A 26,775-nucleotide genomic window follows, 5' to 3' on the forward strand; every position below is an offset into this window, starting at 1 on the left:
GTGAGCATGTCATGCCTAGACACATGGGGAATATCAATACAGCAGAACATGCGTTTGACTGGCAACAGACTTACCTGCAACAGACCCTTGGCCTTGCGACCGCCAGGCGTACCTGTAAAGGCATTACACAAAGGTATACACATTAGCCATTACTATCTCCACGGTCAGCACTGTGCATGACACATCATGCATGTGTGTGGTTGCATGTGCTATGCACATGTCTCTAACACAACATAGCATACAATGGTTTGCATCTTGTGTGGCCATATACCTGGCATGTATTGCTATATCATGTGTTGTACTATGACACCCACACCCGTCGCCTATCATACAAACATGCAACACTGACTTACCAGGCAGCTCCAGGATCATAGCTCGGGAGACACCCACCTCCACGATGGGCGCAGGTGTTTCTGCGTGTTGTTCGTGGGTGTCCCCAGACTAGCCAGGAGCTCCTCTGTAGCTGTGAGTGGGGGCTGTGTTGGTGGCCCACCACCTGTCCCACGTTGTTGCCTGGCGATTGCAGCGGCACGCTGTCTTGCATGCGGATCAGGTCTGTGCAGTGCCTGCGGATCTGTTGGTAGCTGCGGTTGTTTCCGCCACGCTGTTCACCCTCCTGCACAACTCCTCCCACATCTCCTGCCGTTCTTGTGCCTGCTGTGGCACATGGCTGAACAGGGCGTTGTAGTTACTCTGGAGGTATGGTATGATGACCTCCTCCTCCTGTCGGCTAAATGGTGGAAGCGGGGCGTGGCATTATCTGGAAGACATAATGATGGTGGCAGGTCACATTCACACTGCTGTGCTGGCATACTGTTGGAAATGCATTGCTATGACATATGCGACATCTGCACAGTGATCTGTGAAGGGCATCGTGGCGGTGACACAGCCGATGTTGTGGCTTCACACCATTGAGCACTGGGTGTCACATCATATCTGTGTGCCACCCCATCACACTGTGCACGCACCATGTAGATGTTAGCCTGCCATGGACATGTGTACCTGGCTGCACCTATGTCCATATCAGTTGGCATATGTCCCCATGTCCCGTCTGTGCTACTGTTCACCTGTACACTGTGTATATGTCACTTCACATCTCGTCTGTGTCCATTGTGAGCGTCAGCAGCGGCACTGTACACATACACATGGACACCTGCACATGCGTGTGTTGGGCCATGTCCTCCCACACAGCACTGTACGGTGCTGGACAACTGCCCCAGCTCACCTGTGTTGCATTATGTGATACACATGGAGCAATGTGTAACCATGACACATTGGCAGGAAAGGTCATGCATAAGCGTGTACCGCACACATTGTGCAGAGCATCACACAGCACCTGTAACATGACAGGGTGCATCGCCACCACATTACTACTGTGTATGGTTGATAGTGAGAGTGCCTTTTGTCCATTGCACCATGTGGGACCGTGATAGCTCATGCAGCCTTGCTGGTCATCTCTGCATGATATGGCAGGGTATGCCACATACATGGCAATGGGTGTGACCCACTCAGGGGCTGGCGGTATTGGCAGGGTGGCTGTCCATTGCTTTTGTCATAGCTGTGTGAAAATGGACATTCCACATGTTTATCACCATGGTGTGGACACTGTCCTCCAGCGAGGTATGCTGTGCGCTGCTTGTTGAGGGTGTGTGTGGTGCATGCAGGTATCACACATCCATGCATACACTGTAGCCCTGGCAGGTGCTATGTGCTGGGATGTTGATCGACACAATGCTGTATGTGTACACACCGCTATCCCATGCACATGGATATCTGCCTGAACTGATGTGGGTAACACATATGTGTACATACATTGCCGCTGCCACCCACATGTCTGCTGCTGCACTACACACCGCCATCCCTCCCTGTGTGAATGTGGTGTTGGCCTCAGCAGAGGTATCCGTGTATGGGGACATGGATGTTCACATAGCAGGCCCACTGATGGTATCGTCCATCTGACCATACACATATGATGCACCCCTCACACATACGACCCATTCATATTGTTGTTCACAATGGTGACACGGCTATATTGCTATGCCGGAGCCATTCACAGACATACATACACAGAGGCCTGCTCGCCCATCTGTGTCATTGGCGGGACTATTGGTGTTGTTTGGCACCTAATGTGTTTGACTGCAGGTGGCGCAGACCTACTGTGCACATGTCTACATGGTAGGCCTGTTCTACGGTAGGCATCTGTGATGTGCTGTGCACATCTCATACCTGCACATTTGCTTGTTGTCCATCGGTCCACAGGCCAGTGGTGGGACATACAGGGATGTTGCGGAACATATGTACATGCGACCCTGTACAAGTGTGACGCTAGCCTCTCAGATGCTCATGTGTCGTGGACGTGAACACCGTACACACACATGTGGTTGTGGGCCGCCGTCCATACCCATCTCCACCTGTGGGTTGCTATCATCCCACACACTCCTTGTACTGTATGTTCAGGCTATGCAGCTATGTGGGGCTTGTGTGCATACAATACGATACTATGTGCCTTTGCACCCATCACAGACATTGTCACACAGGTACACGGCAGCCATACACATCGCAGATTGTTGTCAGCATGTCACATGTGGTACACACCTAACACATCTCCTGCGGGACATGGTACTCTGTATGGGCATGTCCAGTAGTGACATACCACAGCTACCCCTACATGGCGGCTATGCAGGACATGTCTGTGTACATCTACTGTGACATATACACAAGCAATGCCCCCCTACCGACATCACATGGTACTACCTGTGGAGTATGTGTGTCTGCATCCATGCTATGGCCATAGATGACAATTGTACATCTATATGTGCAACATACCTCAGTGGGGGTTGTCATGAGCACATGTTCCATGTGTCAATGCATTGTTCATGTCTGTTTGGCAGTCATTGTTGTGCATGGTTTACATGGCTGACATAGTGTACTGTGTCTGATTCCAGGTACTTCATTGGGCTACCAGCATTGTACATTTCTACAGCACATTCCAGCCATCATGTAGACAGCTTAGATGACAGTGGGAGGTGTTCCGCCATGTGCACATATGTCACCGGTGCAAGGGTGACTGACACACATTGTCGGGACTGGGTTCTGACTGCTGTGGATGTGTGTACCGGTGTTGACAACCATGACTGCACCAGATGGTGTCTTCTGGATGTGTGACATTCACAACAAACACCCACATTCACATAGCAGCACATCGTCCACGACAATTGACATTCCTGCCTGAACACTGTGTACAGTATGTTTGTATGACCACTGCATATATCACTGGTGGCCACCAGCATGGCTGCCTACAACAGCAGTGTGTCTCCTGTGCAAACATGGGTTACACCAGTCACACCACACCTGTGCCAGCTGGCCCTGTAGTGGGTGACAGTGCAGTTCCATTCATCATGTAACAGTATACATCATGCACCAGTATGTTGCAGACATGTGATCGGCTGTGCTACTCAACATATGCAGACATGACACATCACCTGGTACACCGTGTCTGCCTTGCCACCTGCTATTGTGACCACCCTGTGATGACATTATGCGGCCCACATGGTCGTGGACATGTGATGGCTCAATGGTGAATTAACCGTCCAGGTGTGTGTCTAGCCAGGTGTCCAGTAGCCACTGGTCTGCATGCAGGGATAGTCTACATTGGCCTACTCTGTCACTGGGACTGTTGACTATGGTCATACTGTTGTTATGCAGGCATGTGCTGTTTGTCCAGTCTGATAGTCGTGTTGAACCACACTACCGTGGCACACATGTCGTGTGGACATCTGGCTAAGGTGTGCAGCCCACATGTACATCTTCTCATGCTATGCTGCCTGTGCAGCGGTGTCACATGTCTGCCTCTGGCAGGGCTGTCACAGGTGGGCACAGCATGCAGTGATGTGTGACAATGCTTACACCCTCCACTGTGCTGTACAGTAGCACTGCACACACAGTACAGCACACATGTCATTTATCTACGGTGCCTGGGACATGCCTCCATGCCCTACGGCACACCTGCCAGTAGAGATTGTACACAGATCATACCTCCCAGTCACATACCTGGACTGCAACACACACAGGTGGGTGGTTCCCAAACCACACCGTGATTTACACACATACTGTATTTTCCCATGACACATTGCATCATAGGTAGTCCATGTTCAGATACCCATGTTTGTGACCAGTACACACATTGTGACACGCTACAGTGCAGACACTGTACACCACAGGTTACATGCCAGTCGGGTTGGCATGCTGTACATTGCACCTGGGACAGTTGCTACTGCTATGTATTGCGGGCAACAGGACCTTCCCTAGTATGGACTTCCGTACCCACACATGCTTGGCCATGCAGTGCGCATAGCTGGTTGACACATTACGACACATACCATACCTGCAATACCCTCAGCATGCACCAAACCTCCATGTGTCTGTATGCTAGGCCTACACACCTCCCGACTCTGTTTGCTGAACATCCATGCTTACCATCCCTGCTAGCCACACCCTAAGCACACAACCATAGCAGCATGCATGGTACATACACACTACAGCCGGTATTACTGACATCCACTGACAGAGGTAGTTGAGGGCATGGCACCCCATCCGATGGACAGTCTATGTGCCTATGCCAACAGTGATCACAGTGCACTTCTGCTACATTTACACACGGTAGGGACCATGCTATCCCACACTGAGACATGGTGGTGCTGGCACTTTCACAGATGCCACAGTGGTATTCCTGTTCCATGCACACGTGCTGTATGGGCACATGTGCAGGCTGTTGCCGGTAGTTTTGTTCACCTGTGTGTTGTGTGTCACTTGACAGTCATGGTGTGTCCTGCTGGTGCATGACATACTCCACAGCTAGCTACCTACACATGACTGCCAGACATTGCAGTGTGGGCCCTCACGCAGTGTGGTGGTATGTCTCTGCTGTTTGACTACATCCACATTCAATGCAGCATACCACAGTCATGCAGGCATTGTCGACACAGATGTTGCTGGCATCCTGCCTGCCAATGGGGTACCTACCAACAATACACACTCTCACTCACTACAGGGTTCCAATCCTTGGCTGGACATTGTATTAACCCTGTGGACACATACATAGTACTGTCATGCACATGTTATGTCTGGGAACACAGTCCCAATGTCACCTCCAGACGCCGTAGTTGTTGTATCCCGCCAACCTGGCTGTTACATGTCTCTGCAGCAGCACACGTCAGTGACTGCTAGCCCATTCATGTACGTTGTGCACCCTGACCACCACACTACCACATCTATCACACTACACATGGATGGTACTGCATTGCACGTATGGGGCTGCATCTCTACACCCATGACTGGGCCATTCAGTATGGCACTGGGCCACATCTTGACATACATGCTTCACACACTCAATGACTACCTGCATGCCTTTCCTGGCACCCTTGTTGGGCTTCTGTGCACCACAGCACACCACATCCCATGCTGGCCACCTGTCATATTATTGCATGGGTGGTTGGGGTGCTACAGAGGTATCACATCAGACATGATCCGCTCTTTGCCCTTCAGCACCATTCCACTTTATGCTATTGACAGTGTACACATCCTGCATCACATCATACCGTATGTTTCGGCATATTCGCCATGTGCCTTCTGTACAGTTCACACAGTGGTGCAGGCATATCATGCTGACTCCGACATTTCAGGGCCGTGTGGCATTGCACATTCCTCAGTCATGTGGCCCCTCATGCTCAATATTTGCATCGTACACTACCTGCTGTCACACAGTACTGTACATGCCTACATGTACCACTTCTACATACCTGGCAGCATTCTAGGTCATCCTGCTCATGTTGCTGACACCCATACAGGTGTCAGTGTGGCAGATATATCATGTAGATATCATTGCATCAGTTACATCACACATACTGCATACACATCACATTTGCATACTGACAGTCATGCGGTGTGTATCACATGGATACTGTCCGTATACAGGCATATCACGTTGTACATGGTTGATGTACACACACATGGCCCACATGGTGCTGTGGTTGCCATATTACACCATAAGCGTGGGTACACATGTGCTGGACTACACATTTCTGGACCGTATGTCTTGCTGATACCTTGGGTGCCCTTGTACCTGTGCCATACACACATGTACCGCGGGCCGTGTTACAATGACACATGTGTGGTGTACCTTACACAATGGATACAACGTTACATGTCTCAGTATAGTCATGCTGTGCTGTCTACCCAGCTCAGACAGTTGACATATGCAAATGACAGTCATGTAACACATCTGTGCTCACCTGCATGCCACGTACACAGGGGTGTAATGTACTCTGCCATGGGCCATGTTCTCCACAGTACTGATGCATGTAGTACTCCTACATGTCGTTTGCTGTGGGCAGGCGGGGAGTAGCAGTCCTGCATGTGTGCACACATGCCACATTGCTCAGCCGGGCGTCTGTGTGACATCCACAGACTGGACACACACCATGCTGTGGGACATAGGTCCTGTGCACATCCCACAGGGGCACACTGTGTCACTAGTCGTGTGATAGCTGCCTTGCTGGTGGGTGACACACACCCATGGTACCACCACAGCGGACGTATTGTATAGACATGACAGTTGACATCCAGTTCTGCCGTTCAGTGGACACTACCATGGGGGGGGTGTCAGTACTGTGTACATTGCACATGTGTTTACACGGCCCTGCTGGACCTCATTGTGGATATGATTGCACCTGCTATGGATCGTTTGGACATGGTCACTTGCTGTTACCTCCATTTTGGGTACCTCTTCTGCTACTACATTGTCCCATATGTGCAGGCCATACATATCTTGTGTATGTATATAACATTAGGCCATCGCTCCATCATGCATGCTATGCCTGTGATACTGTCTATGATTTGTGAACATATCCATCATGCCAGCTTTGCATTACACATAATTGACATAGTCGCCCCTACTGCGTGGGATAGGTGCACGTCGTGCGCACATTCCGTATGACATCGACGGTATATGCCCATGCACATGTGTGCTGTGACACTATACATAAATGTCCTATCCTGCTGTGGCACTTCAGTGTTGGATATCCACTGCCAACATCGGCGTGGGTGGTGGCATTGTTCTGTGTTTGCAACCCCTATGGCAGAGCTGGGGTAGGGTTACCACCTGTGCCTCTTTGCAAGGGACAGTCCCTCCTTGGGCAGTTGTGTCCTGACAACTGTATCACAAATGGCAAATGTCCTGAGATTGTGGGACATCACTATATCCCATTCTTATGTAGGAGTTGCATAACATACTTGTTTATGTATGTACATTCCTAACTGTTACAAGACACACAATAAGCAACTGACCTGCTACAAGACTACACATTTCATTATGCAAAGTAGTAGAGTTCTAACCTTTGTACTGACCATGGGTATGTGTCCACCTGTAACATCTGAAGTGTGTCGGCGATTTCACACTTTGGCCTTTTGAAAGGGTGGCAAGCCGGCCCTGGGGTTATCGCGGGTGTTTACATGTTGTCCCACTGCTGTGCACACGTTGTCCACAGTTGTTGGTATGCTGCGCGTTTTAGCATTACATATCTAACCTTCGCCTCTCTCTGCCTGATGGACAGGTATCTTTACCTACACACACCGTTCACATACTGTACAGATTCGTCATACGTATCGTGCGTTACACACCAGTACATGTCGTGGGTTCGACATACCTTTCCGGCCTTTTGTTCGGAGTTCGTCTCTATTCCCTTGTTTCTCTTGTTTCTCTTTCTCTGTTTGGATTAGTTCGGTATGAACATACGGTTTGAATATCCAGGAGGTCTTCCTTATATTAAATGTTAAGCCTGATGCATGTCCGTAAAGCAGGCCAATAGCTGTTCCTCGGAGCGTACTTATGCGCATATCAGCGGTGATCCCCCTCCTTTCGTTCGTTCTGGCGTCGGCACTAGGCCATGGTTCTTTCCTCGTGTGGCGTTGGTTATTTACAATACCTTCGTGAGGATGGTATGTATTGTATCATGTTTGTGTGACTGCATCCGCTATGTGTGTTGTCGGGTACATTTCGCTGTGGTGTTAGCCGTGGATTGTGTGTGTTGGGTATGGTATTGTGTTCGACATGTGGGTCCCGTGTCCTGGCGGCGTCTGTCGATGGCGTTGTGCATTCAAATGTGTTACCTGGCTGTTATTTTCCTGTACATAGCGAATGCATGGATGCATGAGCCGCTGCTAGTGTTTCCCAGGAGCTTGTTGTGGGTATGCCGCTGTCATTCACTGCCTGTATGTGTTTGCTACTGTTTTAGCTGTTATCCCTTTGATATGTGCAATGGGGTATATCTGCGGATGTGGTTGGCGGGGACGGTGTGTGAGTCTTGCATTTATACATACCAGATATGCTTGTGTGTGTGCTCCATCCGTGCTTAGGGAGCTGCGGGTTACCTGTGTGTTGTTCCGGGAATATTTGTTTTGTTGATGTCGTCTGCTGTCGGTGTCGCCTGCATGTGTGCTTCCTGCACGTATTCCTCCTTCACATCGGTTATATATCTGCGGATGTTCGTCCGTGCCTACCATCCATTGGCATTTTGTCGCTGATAATTCACGGTGATTGTGGTCCTATACTTGGGGCGGACTGTATGCTACGGTAGCCTCCTATTCGTGTGCCGCTTGCTTACGTCACGGTCGTGGAACACACGCGGTATTTACCGGACCGTGACTGTTCACGATCGGTGCGGGATGGCACATTCGTATTTTCGCCGTACATGCCTGATGCTGTGTAGCGTTGCCGGACCGTGTGGAGTATGCGTTATGGCGCCATACCTACGGTGCGTGGTTTGTACATCGTCCTTTGCATCTCCTGTTTGCTATGGCCCTGTGGTACAGTTTGGGACATTTGCGCTTTGCATCATTTTACGCCATGCGTGCATAGCCACTGAGGAGATGTCGGTACTACTTTGTGGGTACTGCTGTACATCGCCTATGGTTCCTGTACTGTATGCCTCGCCTATTATTACACTCCGGCTGTGACATGTCACCTTCATACACAGTTTACAGTGGCACACACATTACACACACACAGCGGAACACACGACAACCTCACCTCACACATACACATATTGCCGCCATGGCTGTCAACCTTCTATTGCGGGTGGGAACACACACAGTAGTAATGTGAAACACATGGGCATAATGTGGAACACATAGTAATGGCATAGTGACAACTTCAGCTAAGTAGGTCATAGGTTGATTATGATATGATGATTTACTTACAGTGAAGAACCTTTAATGACTTACTATGAGTACATTGTATTTACCAGGATGTCATTTATATACATTCCTAACAATGGTTGTTTGAGAGACATTTTCAATGTGGAACTTGGAGGAACTGCGAGGAACATGCACTGTTTTACACCCCAGATGAGTGCGTTCCTCATAATGTCGTACACTTCACTGGTATGCTTTCGCTTTCGCACCGACGGTTGGACACAATACCTCGTTGGCGCATCGCCCGGTGGCGGCGTGTATCTCCGCACTCATGTCCTATGGATATGACACGCACATATGTAGGGTTGCCACCTTTTCAAATGGCCAAGGTGGGACATTTTTAGTACGTACGTCAGGTTTTGCATGCCAACACATACCCACGGCCAGTACAGAGGACAGCGATTCACTTTTTGACGGAATACAAAGCTGTAGCATTACAGTTGCTTATTCTGTTTATTATCATATTTAGATGTTTCTTCTACAAAATAACTGTTTTCTGCAACTGATAAGCGTAATTATGGGGAATAGTTTTGTCCTACAATCTCAGGACATTTGCCATTTTGTCATTGTTTTTGCAGGACACAACTGCCCAAAGGTGGACTGTCCCTCACAGCGTGGGACAGGTGGTGACCCTACACATATCCCGTTACTGTACCGTGGACGGTGACCATCCCGACAGCGGATATGTATTGCTGCAGGTTAACATTTCCATGGCTGGCGTTACCTGCCCTGCCCACCCTCCAGGATGATCGGGTTGTCGGTCACTATGTTTAATATGTGGTGATTTCGCGTCTTACTTATCTGTGACCTTGCATCCCTGGGTTCCATATTACCCTGTTGTCCTTTCTATCTGTGTATGCGTACATATATTTCTACATGTGTACTGATATGTATTTCGGTATCTGTGTATGCAAATGCGTACATGTGTGGTCGACTTGCGCCGATAGTGGCAGCATATGGCTCGCCGTGTGCTGTTGAACGGCGTCGCGTTGAGTTGTTGGCGTTCCATGCTCTGCTGACTATTGGGTGTGCAGTGTTTGGCGGTGCCTTTGTTGGAGTCACACATACGTCCGCATCACGGTACACATTACGGGCGGACATGTTTGTGTGGCGTCCATTTTACTGTGTGTGCAGGTCAGGAGGTGTCAGTCCATGGGGCCTACACTGTCAAAGTATGTGCTATCGTTCCCTCTTTGCCAGGGCGTAGGCATATTAGATGCGCCTCTGTCTACCTACTGGGGCTGGCTCAGTGTGTCCGTGGCGGCCTTGCGCCCTGTGCCTGTGCTTGCCCTGGCAGTTGTGGCGGGCTTGGTGGCCCTCGGCATTATGTCCCTGCAGCAGCTGTTTCCGCAGAATCATATTGTGTAGCATACAACATACTATGAATATGTGGGCACTTGTGCCTGGAGAGTACTGCAAGGCTCCACGGATGTATCCAAGCACGGAACCGTGATTTCAAGATCGAACACACGCTCTATGATTATTCTCGTTTGTGCGTGTGCCTCATTATGGCGTTCTTGCATGTGTGTGTGTGCATTTCTGATGGGTGTCATCAACCACGGCTCCAGTGCGTAGCCAGCATCCCCACAAGGTGACCTTGTGTGATGTCCCCACTGGCGAATACCTGATACAGCTGTGAGGCATGCCAGATATGGGAGTCGTGGTAGCTTCCAGGGCTGCCAGCACACACATCCATGATAATGCCCTGCGCATTGCACCACGACCTGGCAATTGATGGAGGGTATCCCTTGCGGTTTATGTAGCGTCTACCCTGCTCCCCAGGTGGTGACTTGATTTCTATGTGCGTACAGTCTATCGCACCCAGGACCTCCGGGTATTGTGCCACACGGTGGAAGCGGCGCATATTGCTAGCCAACTCCTCCTGAGATGTGGGGAACTTTATGTGCTCATGGGCATGTGGTAACATGGCATCCAGGAACTGGTGTAGTACCCTGGATGCTGATGCCTGTGAGATGCCCATTATGTCCCGGTGGGCCTTTGGAAGGTACCTGTAGCCAGTATTCGCAAGCTCACACATACCTTTGTGTCCACTGGGATGGGCTCCCCTCTGTTGTCTCTTGTTCTCAGGCGCGGCCGGCACAGCTCCACTATTTGCTGTAGCGTGTCCCTGTCCACCCTGTAGCGCTCTACTATCTCCAGGTCTCGCAGCCCCTGGTAGGTCACCCTTGGTCTGAACACTCTCCTTCTCCTGTGAGGCCTACGGTAGTTGTCGGCACCACCCTCCGCAACTCCGTCTGTCTCTGCCACATACCTATTCATCACGGCCACGGCGGCACCCAGCATATACATGTTAAAAGTTCCCCGTCTGTTTACACCCTACGGTGCGGCGTTTGGGAAATCGCGCTGTGTGTTGTGCGCATTCACATTTATTACTGTTGTGCTGTATACCGGTGATGTCATTGGGTGTGTCTGTGCGGACCTATCCATGGATTATTTCCGTGGTTTTACGCTTGCAGCTGCAGCGGTACTGCCTGTAGTGGAACATTACAGTTGCCTGCATTGCCTTCGCCTGGCATCTTACACTACTGCATCCTGCACGCATGGCATATGATGCATTTTATCTGCGGCCGCGGTTATGCTACATCTGTACTTGGCTGTGCTATTTCGGTTCTTTGCTCTTTGCATTTCTACTACATCCCTATTATCTTTGCTCTCATATGCCTCCCCTTTCCCGTTCTGCAGGAGTCTGCATGCAGACTTATCAGCTGCCGGCGTTTGCCCTTCCTGCATTGATTGGTGTTAATTGCTCGTTACGGATACATTTACACTGCTTCCGCATTTCCTCGTATTCTCAGCATTACCTTCCTATATCCCTGGTTGTTGCCGGTGAGGCCGTCACATGACTGGTTTCGGGAGCGTAGTCGTCCTCGTGCACATGCATTTATGCGCATTCTGTACTGTCAGCGCATCTATTTCCTAACACGCCAGTCATGATGTTGTGATGTGCATTGTACAGACCAGATTTGCTGTCCTCAATATCCTTCCTCCTACGGTGGCACACCCTGTGTGGTTGGCGTGTATCTGGTGTAGGCCACTCCTCGGTGTAGTACCGCTCGCCGTTTGCTCCATCCTTACGCTGGCGCCGTTTTTGCGATTCACTATTATCTGCCTCATTTGCATGGAATTGACTACTAATACCTGGTTACGGCGCGGACACGCCTCCACTCCTTGACAACCATTGCGCTGGGGTTGCAGCTTTACATACATACTATGGTGTGTGGTGGCTGTGCAGCTGATTTGTGTTCTAATGCTCTTTTCGGACATTATCATATTATTTCATTGCTTTACAACTTCTGTGCACACATCCGGGGTCTGCTGTTCTTTCTACGTCACGTGCCATTTATGTCATTTTTACATTTTGTGCATATTTTCTTTGGTCATTCTCGGTGCCTTTCCACATTGGCATATTGCACCTATATGATACCTGACTTTGACAGCCTTCCGTTACTCCTCCGGTATGTTTGGGTAAATGTAAACCGTTTTTTTTTGGTTTACATTTCCGTGCCCTTACCTTCGCCTCGCCGCCGTGGATCGCTATTGCCCTCATTTGCATGGTGCAATACCGCACACAGTGTGTTTTGCATACCTACGCCGGGGGCGGAGGCGGTCGGCGACCGCCGGTAGTGCACGTGGAATTCATTCATACCTGAATCGCTCAGCAGCCATATTTGGCGTTATAACGCCAACGCTATGCGGGCGCCTGGCGCAAGGTTCATGAATCCCGGGGATTGTCTTTAGCCACTGACTGATTGCCAAAATATTATCGTATTAAGTTACACATGGAGAGATGGCTGGATTTCACTATGGTGATGTATTTTCCCATGCTTGGTATGATGTTTGATAATTTCACCACATTCTGTCACAATCAGCCATAACCTTTATAACCTGGGTGAAATGTCATTAATTTGGACCACAGGCAGGGCAAGCAGGACTCTTGTCACAAACCCCTTACAAAGTCCAATGATATTTGTGTATCATTTACATCCAATGGGGTCACCAGCACAGGACAAGTGCTTTGAGCTGTTAACAAGCTGCCTCCTATAGTCTTCGTTTGATTCCATTAATATTTATTTGCTTACTTGTGATTGAACAAGTCACTTAATCAGGCAGTATTCTTTGGCTGAGTCTGAAAAAGGTCCATGTGGATGAGTGTTCTACACTATTTAACAAATATAAATTAATAATTAAATTATATGGTTTGGGGGCTGACAGGTTGCAGAACATGCAGCGGGGGCTTTAGAATCTGGCTCCCCTCAGTACTAACCCCGGATGTTTTGTTGCTGTCGACTCTTCCACTGCCATGGTATGGTTACTCTGCATGCTTGGTTTATGATATTTGATGGGAGATATGCATAATATGCTACATGTGTACTGTTTTGGTTTTAATGAGCTTAAGGATTATTAAGATATGGTTGGGGTCTTATGCTTTGTTGGCTGCAGTGTTCAGAATATTTGCAGAATTGAGGCTTTGGTGGGTGCAGTATTCAGAACCCCTTTATATGTGATGGGAATCATATGTACATGCATGACCAGACATGTGCACAATCACAGGCGTGGGTTGTTGCTGAGAGTTTAATCTCAATATTCTGAATATACTTCCCCTTCTTATAGAAACTTAAGTTCATGCCAAAAAGTAGTGTATTTCTGTAAGCATGAGGCATTTCTTACACTGCTTGGCATGTCCATAATTTATCTTTGTCTTTTAGTTATCTTATGATGTACAATAATATTCTTCCTATATATAATTAGATACATTGGTACTCCTACAAAGCATAATTCGACTATTGTTAAAGCGGTAAGCTTTGCAATAAGGCATCTTTTTAAATAAATAGTGTGTACTTATTTTATCTGTTTACAACTATCTTGTATGATGAATCTAGCTGCTGGTACTAAGCGATGGTGCAAGTAAGATGGGAACGTTAGCTAAGCCACTAGTATTACAGTGTGCATTAAGTGGGTGGGAAGATAAGGGGGTAATTTTAGTCAGGTTAAAGGGAGGGTCTTTACAGTATGATCTTGAAGTGCTCACTTCCTTGTGGTTATAATTGGAAATGGTTAGAATTATTCCAAAATATTTCTCAAGACTGCTGTGTGATGGTTGGGGGTGTCAGTGGTATGTGTACAATGCAAGGACATTGTGGATGTGACTAGCTGCTGTGAAGTCTTTTTTAATTAAACTGAACAGTTCAGAAGAAAGTGTACTATATTATATGTGTATCACTATACTTCGTTCATTAATAGCTAAAGCTCTATACCTCATGTATAACATCCAGGTACACAATGTCCATGGAGTTTCCTTCTGTTTACCTCATTAGTGACCCAACCATAGAATTGGAGCAAGTCAGACTACCAAGACCTGTAATGTCTGAAGCCATTAATCTTCTCATTTCCAACTGGACTGACACTTAGGAAGTCCACCAACCTGCCTTGAAGAGTCTTTGCCATAATCTTCTGGGTGAGTCAGAGAAACAGGCTTGTAAATAGATCTTAATGGCTGTCCTCATCTGCATCCTTATGGCAAATTGTTACTGTAATTCTTTGTCAGTCATGGATTATGCATAATCAAACACAAGACTGCTTATGTGTACCATTGGACCAGTGACCATATATCCCGGATACTTGGATTGAGAGGTGTTGAACTGTCATTCAGTCACCACTTCATGCTGAATTGCATCAGCTGACACAACAACCTATACAAGCATGGTGCAACAAAAAGACAAATGTGCAGTAAGTGAACAAATCATTTGACTAAATGTACAGTAACACAGGTAGAGAAACTGAGACTTGTAATCATTCAGACAAGTAGAGTAAGAGCTGGTATCTTGACCCAGTTGTAAACTAAATGATACTGATAAGCATGCCACAGACCAATCACCAGGGACACAGTTATGTTCTTAAAAATTAAACTCCATTTTCTTCTGATAATGTCTGAGAATTATTTTTATGATTTTAAGTATAATTTCCAGTTATTGCCATTATTTCCTTTAGAAATTTTGTTACCATATCTATATCTGTGTATATCTGTGTATATATATATCTATATATATATATATATATCTATATATATCTATATATATATATATCTATATATATCTATATATATATATATATATATATATATATATATATATATATAAATATAAGGGTCTACTTCAACCCATCGAAATTAAGTTTAGGCAAACTCCTTTTTGCGAAAGTGCATTTTTACGAAAATGCACTTTCGTGAAAAGGGAACTAAGTGAACAGCAACGGGGGCTGTTGCTTAAATCGCTGAAGAGCGGGGATAAGGGAATATTCCCTTTTCCCCACTGTAGTGCGATCTCAGAGTGAGAATATAAAAGTAGCGAGGGTGTATTGGGGTGCGGGGGGGGGGCTTGCTCCCCTGCATAAACGTGATTCGTGTTGTGGGTTTTTTTGTTGTTTTTTAGTTTATTTGTATTTTGCGAAAGTGCATTTTTTTGAAAATGTACTTGCGTGAAAAAGAGTTTGTCTGTTTACGTTTCATTGAAATGTAATTTCAGTGGGTTGAGGTAGACCCATAAATATATATATATATATATATATATATATATATATATATATATATATATATATATATATATATATATGTGTGTGTGTGTGTGTGTGTGTGTGTGGATATAGATATATAGTTATATGCACAATTGAAACATGTCATAGTTGTCAGTCACTCAAAGTTACTATGAGTAATAAATATGAAAATAAATACAGATTGTGTTGAATGACTGCTCAGGTCTAAAATACCAGTTTCTATGAAAATCCCATCCTAGTATTTTCTGTAATAAAAAATGCCCCTGCCAAAAAACAATGTTTTCTATGAACAATCCCTGTAGGTAAGTCCAGCATCAAGGAATGATGCGCCTGATTCCATACCTGCAGAAGAGTAGCTAAAATCATGAAAAATATTATGTCTACAGACTTCCTTCAGGTGTTTCCTGTGTCCCCTCTGAACAGTATATATAGCCTTTGGAAGCTCCCGACTTCTTGGGTTGGGCTGTTCTTCAAAGTTGGTACAACTTTTGTGAATGCTGTCTCCAAAAGTGCAGGGCTGAGAGATGACTTCTGTAAACACATGGCTCCAAGGTGATTCAGTGTAATGAAGTAATGAGGGTTTTGTGGATTAAGTTTTACTGTCACTGGTAAGCAGTAACTGCCGGTGACCACAACTAGAAGTCAGCTGGCCCTGGAGAGCAGCAAACACTAGTGTTGTCTTTCTGCAGAAAAGGAAATGAGATGACATATCATGTTCTCTGGTGTCTGAATCAGTTGACAATATTATACATATAACCTTCTGCATGTTTTTTTTCCCTGTTTTCTACTTCTGAACAAAAGCATCCAAAGATTCTAATAATCTATTCCTTACTAAGAACTGTTTTGAATGGCCATAACAAGCAGAATGTTAATTAACAAAATAGTAGCAACTGTTGCTACATTCAATTTGATATTATGTAAACACATAATGTTCCTTTCAATGAATTCATTCTAGGCTTCAAAATGACAGCTGCACAGACTGCTAACCTGTACTACTAAATGGTCTGGGAACCATTCTTAGGTAGTTGAATAAGAAAAAAAATCCCAAAATAAATGACTTTTAAATTTATTTGATTTCCTGTCTTTCACTCTTATTTGTTTCTGCTGCATCCTGTCTTTGTACTCAAATATCTTTTGCATTCTAAAGATTAAGCATAGAAGATACATATTTCTTTGCAGACTTCCAATTTGCCAGATCCCCTAAATTTATTCTCCTTGAGTTTGTTTTATGATTTTATTTAAGTTAATTCTGTTCTCAGCATTAGTTGGTTTGTTTATTTAGAGACTTTTGCAGTAGGAGACATCTCTGTTTTCGTAATCAGCATACTACAATGTAGCTAGCATTTATCTGCATCCCCTCCCCTTGGTTGTCAGGGCCCAATGGTCCTTTCTACTTATTCTAGGATTACTTGAGTGCCTCTGTAGACTTGCTTCCATTTATCCACTATAACAGCTTGTTCTATATGCCCACATTTTTTTTCAGGGGAGAAAGAACTTCCTCAGCTGCAGACTGAAGTGCATATTCAACCAGCTGTATTTGGTTCCCTATTTCTCCTGCACTGTCTCTATCATTTAGTTTAGTCATTTAGTACTATCCTGTAACAGTCCTTGTTTCATGGATCTATACATCATCCATCCCTCATAGTTTCCAGTGAGTGCAGATGTCATGCTTCTTCTTAGTGACTGTATTTCATTCTTTCCAGTGTCTTTATTACCCTGGTAAACTTTTTTGAATCCTACCATGGTGACCTTTTTTGAATCCTTACTAATTCCCTCATGCTCCTGTCTCTGTATTTTTTCAGAACTGCACACTGTACTGGATGTGTGACATTATTAGTGTGCCATAGAGTGGGATGATGCCTTCCTGATCTTTGGTTTCTGTCCCACATGGTTTAGTTAGCTCCAGAATTTGCCTTTTTGTTTTTGTCTTTGTCTGGTAATCTAAGGTCAGTGTTATCAGTGCCTAAGGTCCTTTTTGAGTGCAGACTGATTGAGTATTCTGGATGGGAACTGATCTGCCCACCCTCAGCTGAGGGGACTTCCACCGGGCCAGGCAGAATCAGAGGGCTAGTCACCTGGATGCCCCTGTACCTCATTAAGACTATACTTGGTATCCAGGTTTTGCTGTCCAAAGTACAGCACATTGCATTTGTTTATACTGGACCTCAAGTGCCATTTCTCATCCTACTTTGATAGATGTTCAGCTCAGTTGTTCAACCATTCCTCTGTCTTCCACCATGGCTGTAGTTTTTGTGATGCTGGCAAAACATTTCATCATTTTTTTTGTTCAAAAACAAATTCAACCTTAAAAAGGGCCAAAACAATCGAGAACAAAGAACCATAAATGAAAAGAATATCCTGTGATAGTTTTTATGTGAGAAAGACTGAACACCCACTCAAATAATTTATGAGCATAATTATAGTATCAAAACCAAAGATTCAACTAATGCCCTTAACAAATAAGCACAACAATGTACCATTTACAAAAGGTTGATATTTTTTGTATTGGAACAAGTTACTTTACCAATACAAGGTGGAAACTGGGGAAAATATGATTGAATACAGGGATTTGTGGCAACTGAAATTAAATGCTGGGATATCTCTTGGTTTAAATGATGACATATCTATTAACTGTGTTTTAAAAATGAGAACTGAAAAAACTATAAAAAAAAACTTTTTGTTATGTATGTGTTTTTGTATATTTTATGTGGTATGTACCATAAATAAATAAATAAGATAAAAACCAGAAGGATCCAATGAAAAGACTCTAGTTTCCAGTTGAAAAAACAGTTTAAAAACACAGTTTTAATCCACAAAAAGGAAGCACAAGCATTTTTGTAGGTATAAATCTCACTTCTTCAGATGCTAACAATTGTTCAAACAAGAATGGTTTGAATACATATACAGAAACACCTGAAGTAATTAAGCAGTGACATCACCTTAAAGCTACATTCATGTTAAAATGTTCAAAACAAAGATATTATACATCTACCCGCCTATATTTAACTACACATTTAAATACAGTGCTTAAGTTTTAAAAATTATATACATAAAAAAAAAAAAAAATATATATATATATATATATATATATATATATATATATATATATATATATATAAAACATTGCAATACATACTCTACAAAATATGTATAATTATTTACTATATATACCTACTGAAAATATTTTCATTGATTCTGAACACACATTTAAGTTTTTAGTTATTGGTAGGGCATCTGAGAATATTAGGGGTGGTGACATATGAAATATCACAGAAAATTTAGAAGCAGAATGGATAGTAAGGTTGACAGCCAATGCTGATTTTGGAATGAATGAATATGTTCCCCTCAAGCCTTTATTAAAGGAAAGACCTTTTACTAGGTGAAAATAAGTGTAATAGGTATGTATAGTAAATAATTATACATATTTTGTAGAGTATGTATTGCAATATATATATATATATATATATATATATATATATATATATATATATATATATATAAAATATATATATATATATATATATTTTATATATTTTTAAAACTTAAGCACTGTATTTAAATGTATAATTAAATATAGGCAGGTAGATGTATAATATCTTTGTTTTGAACATTTTAACATGAATGTAGCTTTAAGGTGATGTCACTGCTTAATTACTTCAGGTGTTTCTGTATATGTATTCAAACCATTCTTGTTTGAACAGTTGTTAGCATCTGAAGAAGTGGGATTTGTACCTACGAAAGCGCTTGTGCTTCCTTTTTGTGGATTAAAACTGTATTTTTAAACTGGAAACTACAGCCTTTTCATTGGGTCCTTCTGGTTTTTATCTTATTATTGGATTTTGCTTTGTCCTTGGACCTGACAGCTCACAGAGTGTGGTGATAGTTTTGTTTTTTGTTTTTTTATGTACCTTTAAATGTTTAATCACATGATTTCTTTGTCATATGACTTAGATCACATATGGCTAGTTAAAGGTTTGTATAATAGTGTGTGCTTGTATTCTAAAGAAGTCTCAAATAAAAGTGAGATGAAAGGGCTCAGTTTCACTGGAAGACGTTTGATCAGCATTATTTTAATTTATGGTCTTCTATTTGTTGCCATAGCTGTCTGTTAGCCGTCAGGCCTCTTTTAGCGAATTGGTCCTTTTTCCTCTTTTACCAGGGGAGTCAACTTAGAGGCGCTGACATTCTGGTACCATTGGGGTTTTCTTATTTTTAGCCCTAACCCCCACAGTGCATGCCTAGTAGCATGCTCCAGGATTTGACGTGCAGTAATTGAGGACTTGTCATTTACTCTTGCAGGTGATGTAATCCTTCAAGATGTCTCTGCCCTATCAGGAAGCTAGAGCTCCTATTATGGCCTCCATCTGGAACATAACCATCGTGCCCTGCCCCCCAGACACATTCTGCACTTTCCACCACAATGAGTGGAGAGCCAAGCATACTACATCACCCACCCCTTCTCCTTGCTATCTCCAGCAGGTGCTCGAACTGCTATTTGAACTTAGGTCATCTGGGTTGTAGTTAGGCTTTATCCCTGTGCACCAACAGAGCTGGGAAAAACAATTAACTTGTTTGCCATACTCTCCCTCCCCACTCACAGATTTGAAACAAAGGTTTTGAAGAACACTGCCCCACTGGTCACTGCTTAGGCCTTGACCAGTTCTCCTCTAACCATTACATTTATAGCTTCCCTTCCAGCCATGCACATATCCAGTATCTAATCTTTTTCCTAATCTGAATCCTGTAAACTAAATAAGGAGTCCCCACAGAGAGAGTAAAGCTTGGCTCTTGTTAAAATCAAAATAGATTATACTGCAGCCCAGCTACATTGCAGTAATTTCATTGATTGCTTTTTGAAATCATAAAGCTGTGTTCACCTTATGGAGATTATTGGACCTTCAGGAATCTCACAGGAGGCTATCCATGACTTTGATATTTACTGTCATATGGCTGACTAGCCTGCAGTTGGCCATAATAACCTTTGAATGATGGGGTGTGGTGTGGTGGCAAGTGATTTTATTTATTTATTTATTTTTGTTTAAGTCTGAAAACCTGTTAAAATTGTTTGTTAAGGATGAACTGTTTTTTTTTTTTTTCAAAACTTTTTCAGCCACAATTCAGACAAAATCAATCTAAAAATAAATGCATGAACAATTCAATGTATTAATCAGCCAGCAATTTTTGAGAGGTGGGAGAGGCACACCACTCAGTCCTGGCATAAATGTCTGACCCAGCTCTGTTAGAAATGCTGCATCTGAAGAAATACCAATCCCTCCACACCACACGTACCAGAGACCTCAACCTCATTACCACAATCAACAGAAAATGCTGGTGGGACAGGTTCATAACCCAGAGACTCCCATGCTGTGGAATAGACTTCCCATACATGTCAAGCAGAGCACCTCACTGGCCCTCTTCAAGAGAAATCTTGATGAGTGGATGGGAAATAGAAAATTCAACCCAGGGATCACTCCAGTGGCTTTACTTGACAGAGGCACTGGGAACTAAGGTCGGGTGGCACGATGCCAGGGTAATCCTATAGGCTAGGCTTGTAAAGGCTCCAGGGCCATTAGCCTAGTACACACCTATGAACCCATGTAGTCATCTAGTTTGCTTAAAGGAAGATTTTAAGTCACACCTGTCTCTCTACTGTGTTTTTTTTTTTTGGTCTGTTGGTGACAATTTAGGACTCTAGTTCTACAATTGGTGGTAGTACTATTGCTGGTGATACTGGACTTGTGGAGAAACAGAAGGTCTTAGACAGTCAGGTCTCCAGTGGCATGATAAGCATAACAGAGATCGCTATTCAAATGTCTACAAGACACCGAATAAAAGGATAAAGCTTCTAGATGCTCTCGGTAGCTCAGGGACTTTTGGCCTATGATCTTTTTTGCTAGTAATATTTTGGGGGGGTGTTCTAATTTTCGATGCAGTCTTGATAATTAGTGTAATTAGTGCTGAGTGAAATTAATTCTACCACGTGATTCGACCAGGTACTGCACAGGAGGGGAAAAAGGTGGAGGTGTGTCAGTCTATATCCAGAAGAGACTTGCATCAATGCTGGTATAGTAGGATGATTCATTAGTTTCTTCATGCCCAAATGACCATTAGAAAGTCCCAGTGCCATATATTTGCTAGTTATCAAACTTCCTTCATGACACAAGAAAGCCACAATGCCTATCTACAGGAACTAGAATCATTCAGTATTAAACACAATACTGTTTTCCTAGGTGATCTAAACTAAACAACTATAGACTGGGAAACCCACACCACCACAAGTGCATAAGCACTGAGATTCTTGGACTTTGTCAATACAAATGCCCTGGAACAATTAGACAGGGTACTCTCTAGAGGGAGTAACATCCTGGATCTTGTCCTTACTGATATGGGAACATCTTGCACCATCCCTTTCATATATTCATCATTGTTAGATCTTACCGTAAAGCAGTTTTCTTCAAAATAAAATTAAAACCAGGGATCCCCTTCCACTCGAGCTACCTTTATAAATTTCTTTAATACAAACTACATACTCCTAAGTGATACATTGGCAAGCTTCAAATCCCTACCAAACCCAGTTAACTCCACTGAATACTTAGAAATGTATCACCATGTAAACAGCTGTGTAGGAACAAGTGCAGGGCAAACCCCAGAAACAAACACACATTGTGGAACCATAATATCAATAAACTTTATAATAAAAGGAAAACAATTCTGACCAAAAGTAAGAAGATTAATTCCTAGTATGTTAGAGCTCTTGTCACTGAAATAAACAAACTACTCAGGAGCATCAAAAGGCATTTTTCATTTATGTTCAGAATCTCAAAAGCACCACAAATCAGTACGCTGAGCTGATTATGAATGATGTTACCTATATTAAGGCCAAAGATGCAATGAACCTACTGGATGATAAATTTAGCTCTAACTTTACCTCTCTCTCTCTCTGCTCCATCTGTCCCTCAATGTATACCTGAAACTGGCTCATCTCTAGCAATTACACAAGACCAAGTCCTAAAAGTTGTAGCAAAAGCTAAAAATAATGCATTGATCTGTCCTGACAATATCCTTGCATGCATCTTAAATAGCATGAAACATGATTTAGCCACAACCCTAACAACTCTTAGTCTCTATACAGGTCTTGTACCAAGTAAATGGAGAACAGCTACACTCATTCCCCTGCATAAGGGATGACCTTCCACAGACCAACAAGCCTGACCAGACTGATATGCAAAGCCATGGAAAGACTTCTTATGAAAATAATGATTCAGGACATAGGGAACCGCCAAACACTGGATCCATCTGTTTCGATTCATAAAGGGCAGGTCATGCTTACTCAGCCTGGTGGATTTTTTTGAAAAGGTCACTAAATCAATGGATGAAGGCAAAATAATACACGCCACCTACCTTGAATAGACTGCAGCTTTTCACACAATTCCCCACTCAAGCAAAGTAGAAAATCTAAAATAAACTGGGAATAAACCCTTATGTTACTCACTGAATTGCTAACTGGCTCTGAGATAGGATGCAAGAAATCAAAATAGGGGAAGTTACCTACTCGGAGACTAGTCAACACTTGAATCCCCCAGGGTTCTGTGCTGGGTCCTCTCCTGTTTGGCATCAGTTTTTCTGAAGTAGAAGTCAATACCAATAGGCTCTAACTGACTAAGTCTGTAGATCACTGCAAGCTACGAGCAGTCATTGAATCCCCAAATGACTTAGCCATCTTGCAGGAAGGTTTGTCCCAAAAAAATAACTAGTGCCAAAATCATGGATTAAAACTAAATGCTAAAAATGCATTCTTGTGTCCTTTGGGAAGTCAATTGTCCGAGGGAACTACCACATTAACATTGACCAAGTTATTTGGGATTTAGGAACTTATGTGGACAGTGAGCTAACATTTGGCCAATGTGTCCATTGTTGTCAGAAAGCACTTCTGTATTGCACTGGAGTTGGCATAATGGTTAAGGTCTTCACCTCCAATGCATAAGGTACAAGGTTTGATCCTGACCTCCATCCAGTGCCTGTTTGGAGTTTGCATATTCTTCCTGTGTCTCTGTGGGGTTCTTCTCACCTCTGGAAAAAAACATGCTGAATGTTTCCATCTCAAACTCATCAATGAATGGAGCTGTGGGTAGCAGCACAGACTCTGCATGGTGCCCTATAAGGGGAAAAGCTGTATATAACAACTGCTTTGGGCATCTACTGTATCCTCAAGATAGGAAAATATGGATCACAGACTACAAACCATGGCAGGGCTAGCAATGCAATGGTGTAAAATATAGCTCTGGGTGATTTAGTCATGTTGAATAATGTCACCAAATGGGCATGGGTATTTGCTGGTGATAAATGGGTTGAGGACCCGGCCTACTACAACCTATGCCAGGGACCCAGGCTAATGGTGAGAGGGGTGTATGTGCCCCTATTGGGCAATGTGTGTCTGTCATAAAGCCCATCTGTCCTGTGTCAATTAGCTTCTGGCTGGCTAGTGTCCAGTTGTCCAGCCTGGGTTACCTGGGATAGATGTTAAGCGAAAGTTGGGCATAAAACCAATCAACCTGCCAAACATGAGCTAAGAATTGCCACAATCAATGTAGGTTCACTGAAAAGAAAGAGCTTGGAAGTGGATAACATGATGGTATGGAGGGGGCTAGACATCCTATGTATCCAAGAGACCATATGGCAGGGCTATGCAGCAAAGACACTTGGCTTAAGATCCAGAGTCGACTACTCAGGAGGAGGACAGGCTAGAAATGGTGTGGGAATTGTGGTTGAGACAGAGGCTTCAGAAGGCAGTGAATTATATCATTAGAATTAGTGACAGACTCATGACAATCAGACTCCAGTGTAATGACAGGGCAGTATTCATAATCTCAGTGTATGCTTCACAGCAGGGTTGTGATAGTGAAGAAAAGAGTGCATGCATACAGCAGTTGCAGGACAGCAGGAATTGGTGTTGATAATAGATGACTTGAATACACATATCAGGACAGACAGAACAGGATATGAGGATTGCCTGGGTCCACATGGGTGGGGCAACAGGAATAAAGAAGGAGAGGCCATTCTAGACTTCTGTCTGACAAATGGATTGATAGTAGCCAACACATGGTTCAGAAAGAGAGACAGTCACAAGATCGCATACAATAGTGGCCAACATGCAACTCAGGTAGACTTTCTCATAGTAATGAAAGGACACTGGGGTATAATCAGTGATTGCAAAGTCATCCTCAGTGAAACAGTTGGCCCAAGGTATAAACCACTCTTTGCTATAATCAGCAGCAAGCAGTGGTCACCGAAGGCCCTAAGGTCAACAGAAACCAGGCTGAAGACCTGGAAGTTGACTGGAGAGAAAGTACAACAGTTTAAGGAATTACTCAGACCTCTAGCATCCCAAGAAGAGGAGGAAATAGTTGGAGTGGAAGAAGAATGGCAGTGCCTCAAAACAGCATGTGTGAGGACTACAGAACTGATATGTGGCTGAGACAAGTATGTAAATAAGGTACATAAAAAAAGCTGGTGGTGGAATACAGAAGTCCAGGAAGTCATCAAAAGAAAGGGAGAGTGCAGGAAAAAGTGGGCGATAGAAAAGAAGGACCAGGCTGGAAAGGAATACTGGTTGGCTAACAATGAAGCTAAGAAAGTATTTGCAAAAGCAAAGAATAAGACATTAGAGGCACCCTACCAGCATCTGGAAAGTGACTCAATAAGTGGCACAAAGAAACTATATCAGGTTGCAAGAGAAAGACAGAAAGATAAAGAAGACAGTTAGATACCCTTCATATGGGATGCCAGCAACAACCTGCTCACCAGTCCACAGACCATCAAAGACAGATGCAAGGAGTACTTCCAGCAGCTTCTGATTGAAGAAAGCCTCACATAGACTATACTGCCCCAGACACAGCCTATGATAAGAGAAGATGAGGAATCCACCCTAGAAGAAGTAAGAATAGCACTTAGGAAAATGAAGTCATTGAAAGCAGCAGGCTCAGATGAGGTCACAGCAGATATAAAGATGCAAGGTGAGATATGGGAGAAATTACTCCTGAGGGTACTCATAGCAATGTGGAGAAAAAAGCTTATCCTAGATAACTGGAGAATAAGCATACTTGTGCCAGTGTATAGGAAGAAAGGAGGCATTCACAACTGTGGGGCAGTACAAGGGTATCAAACTCCCGTCACATTGCATAAAAGTTCTGGAGAGGGTGATTCATAAATGGATATGCAGAGTAGTAAAAAGTAAGATGAGAAATGAGCAGTTTGGATTCAGATCAGGATGCAGTGCAACAGACCCAGTGTTTGCAGTGTGACAGATAACTGAGAAGAAGTTAGAGATGAGGACAGAGTCCAGCTGGGCATTTCTAGACTTGGAGAACGCCTGTAACAAAGTCCCAAGAAAGCTGATTTGGGCAGTACTCTGGTGATACAAAGTCCCAGAAACATTGAAAGGATTAGTGTATGCTATGTACAAGGACCCAGTGACTCAAGTATGAGCAGTGTTTGGTTTCACAGAGGTATTCCCTGTGGAAGTGGGTGTGCAGCAGGGTTCACCTTTGAGCCCACTGCTGTTCATACTGGTGATGGAGTACACAAGCAAACAGGGTGGAGGTCACAGATCAACAAAGTTGCTGTATGAAGATGATGTGGCATTACAAGCAGACTCTGAGGAAGAATGTCAGGAAAGGATAGGGGAATGTAATGCAAAACTGAAGGCACATGGGATGGAACTAAGTACAGATAAGACAGTAGTAAAGGCAACAAATTGGGAAAAATCAGAAGAAGCTGGGAATTGAGGTAGAAGGGAAGATAGGGAAGACAGAGTAACAGGTTAACAGCTTCAAGTACCTGGGAGGGGTGTTTGATAAGGGAAGTCAGAATGAAGAGGTCAAAGCTAAGATCAGAGGGACTGCAGACAACTGGCATAGAGTGTCAGGTGTAGTATATGACAGAAGATTGCCAAAGAAG

Source organism: Protopterus annectens, chromosome 8.part0, assembly GCF_019279795.1.
Source record: "Protopterus annectens isolate FY-2018-M chromosome 8.part0, PAN1.0, whole genome shotgun sequence".
In the NCBI taxonomy this organism is placed as follows: Eukaryota; Metazoa; Chordata; order Ceratodontiformes; family Protopteridae; genus Protopterus; species Protopterus annectens.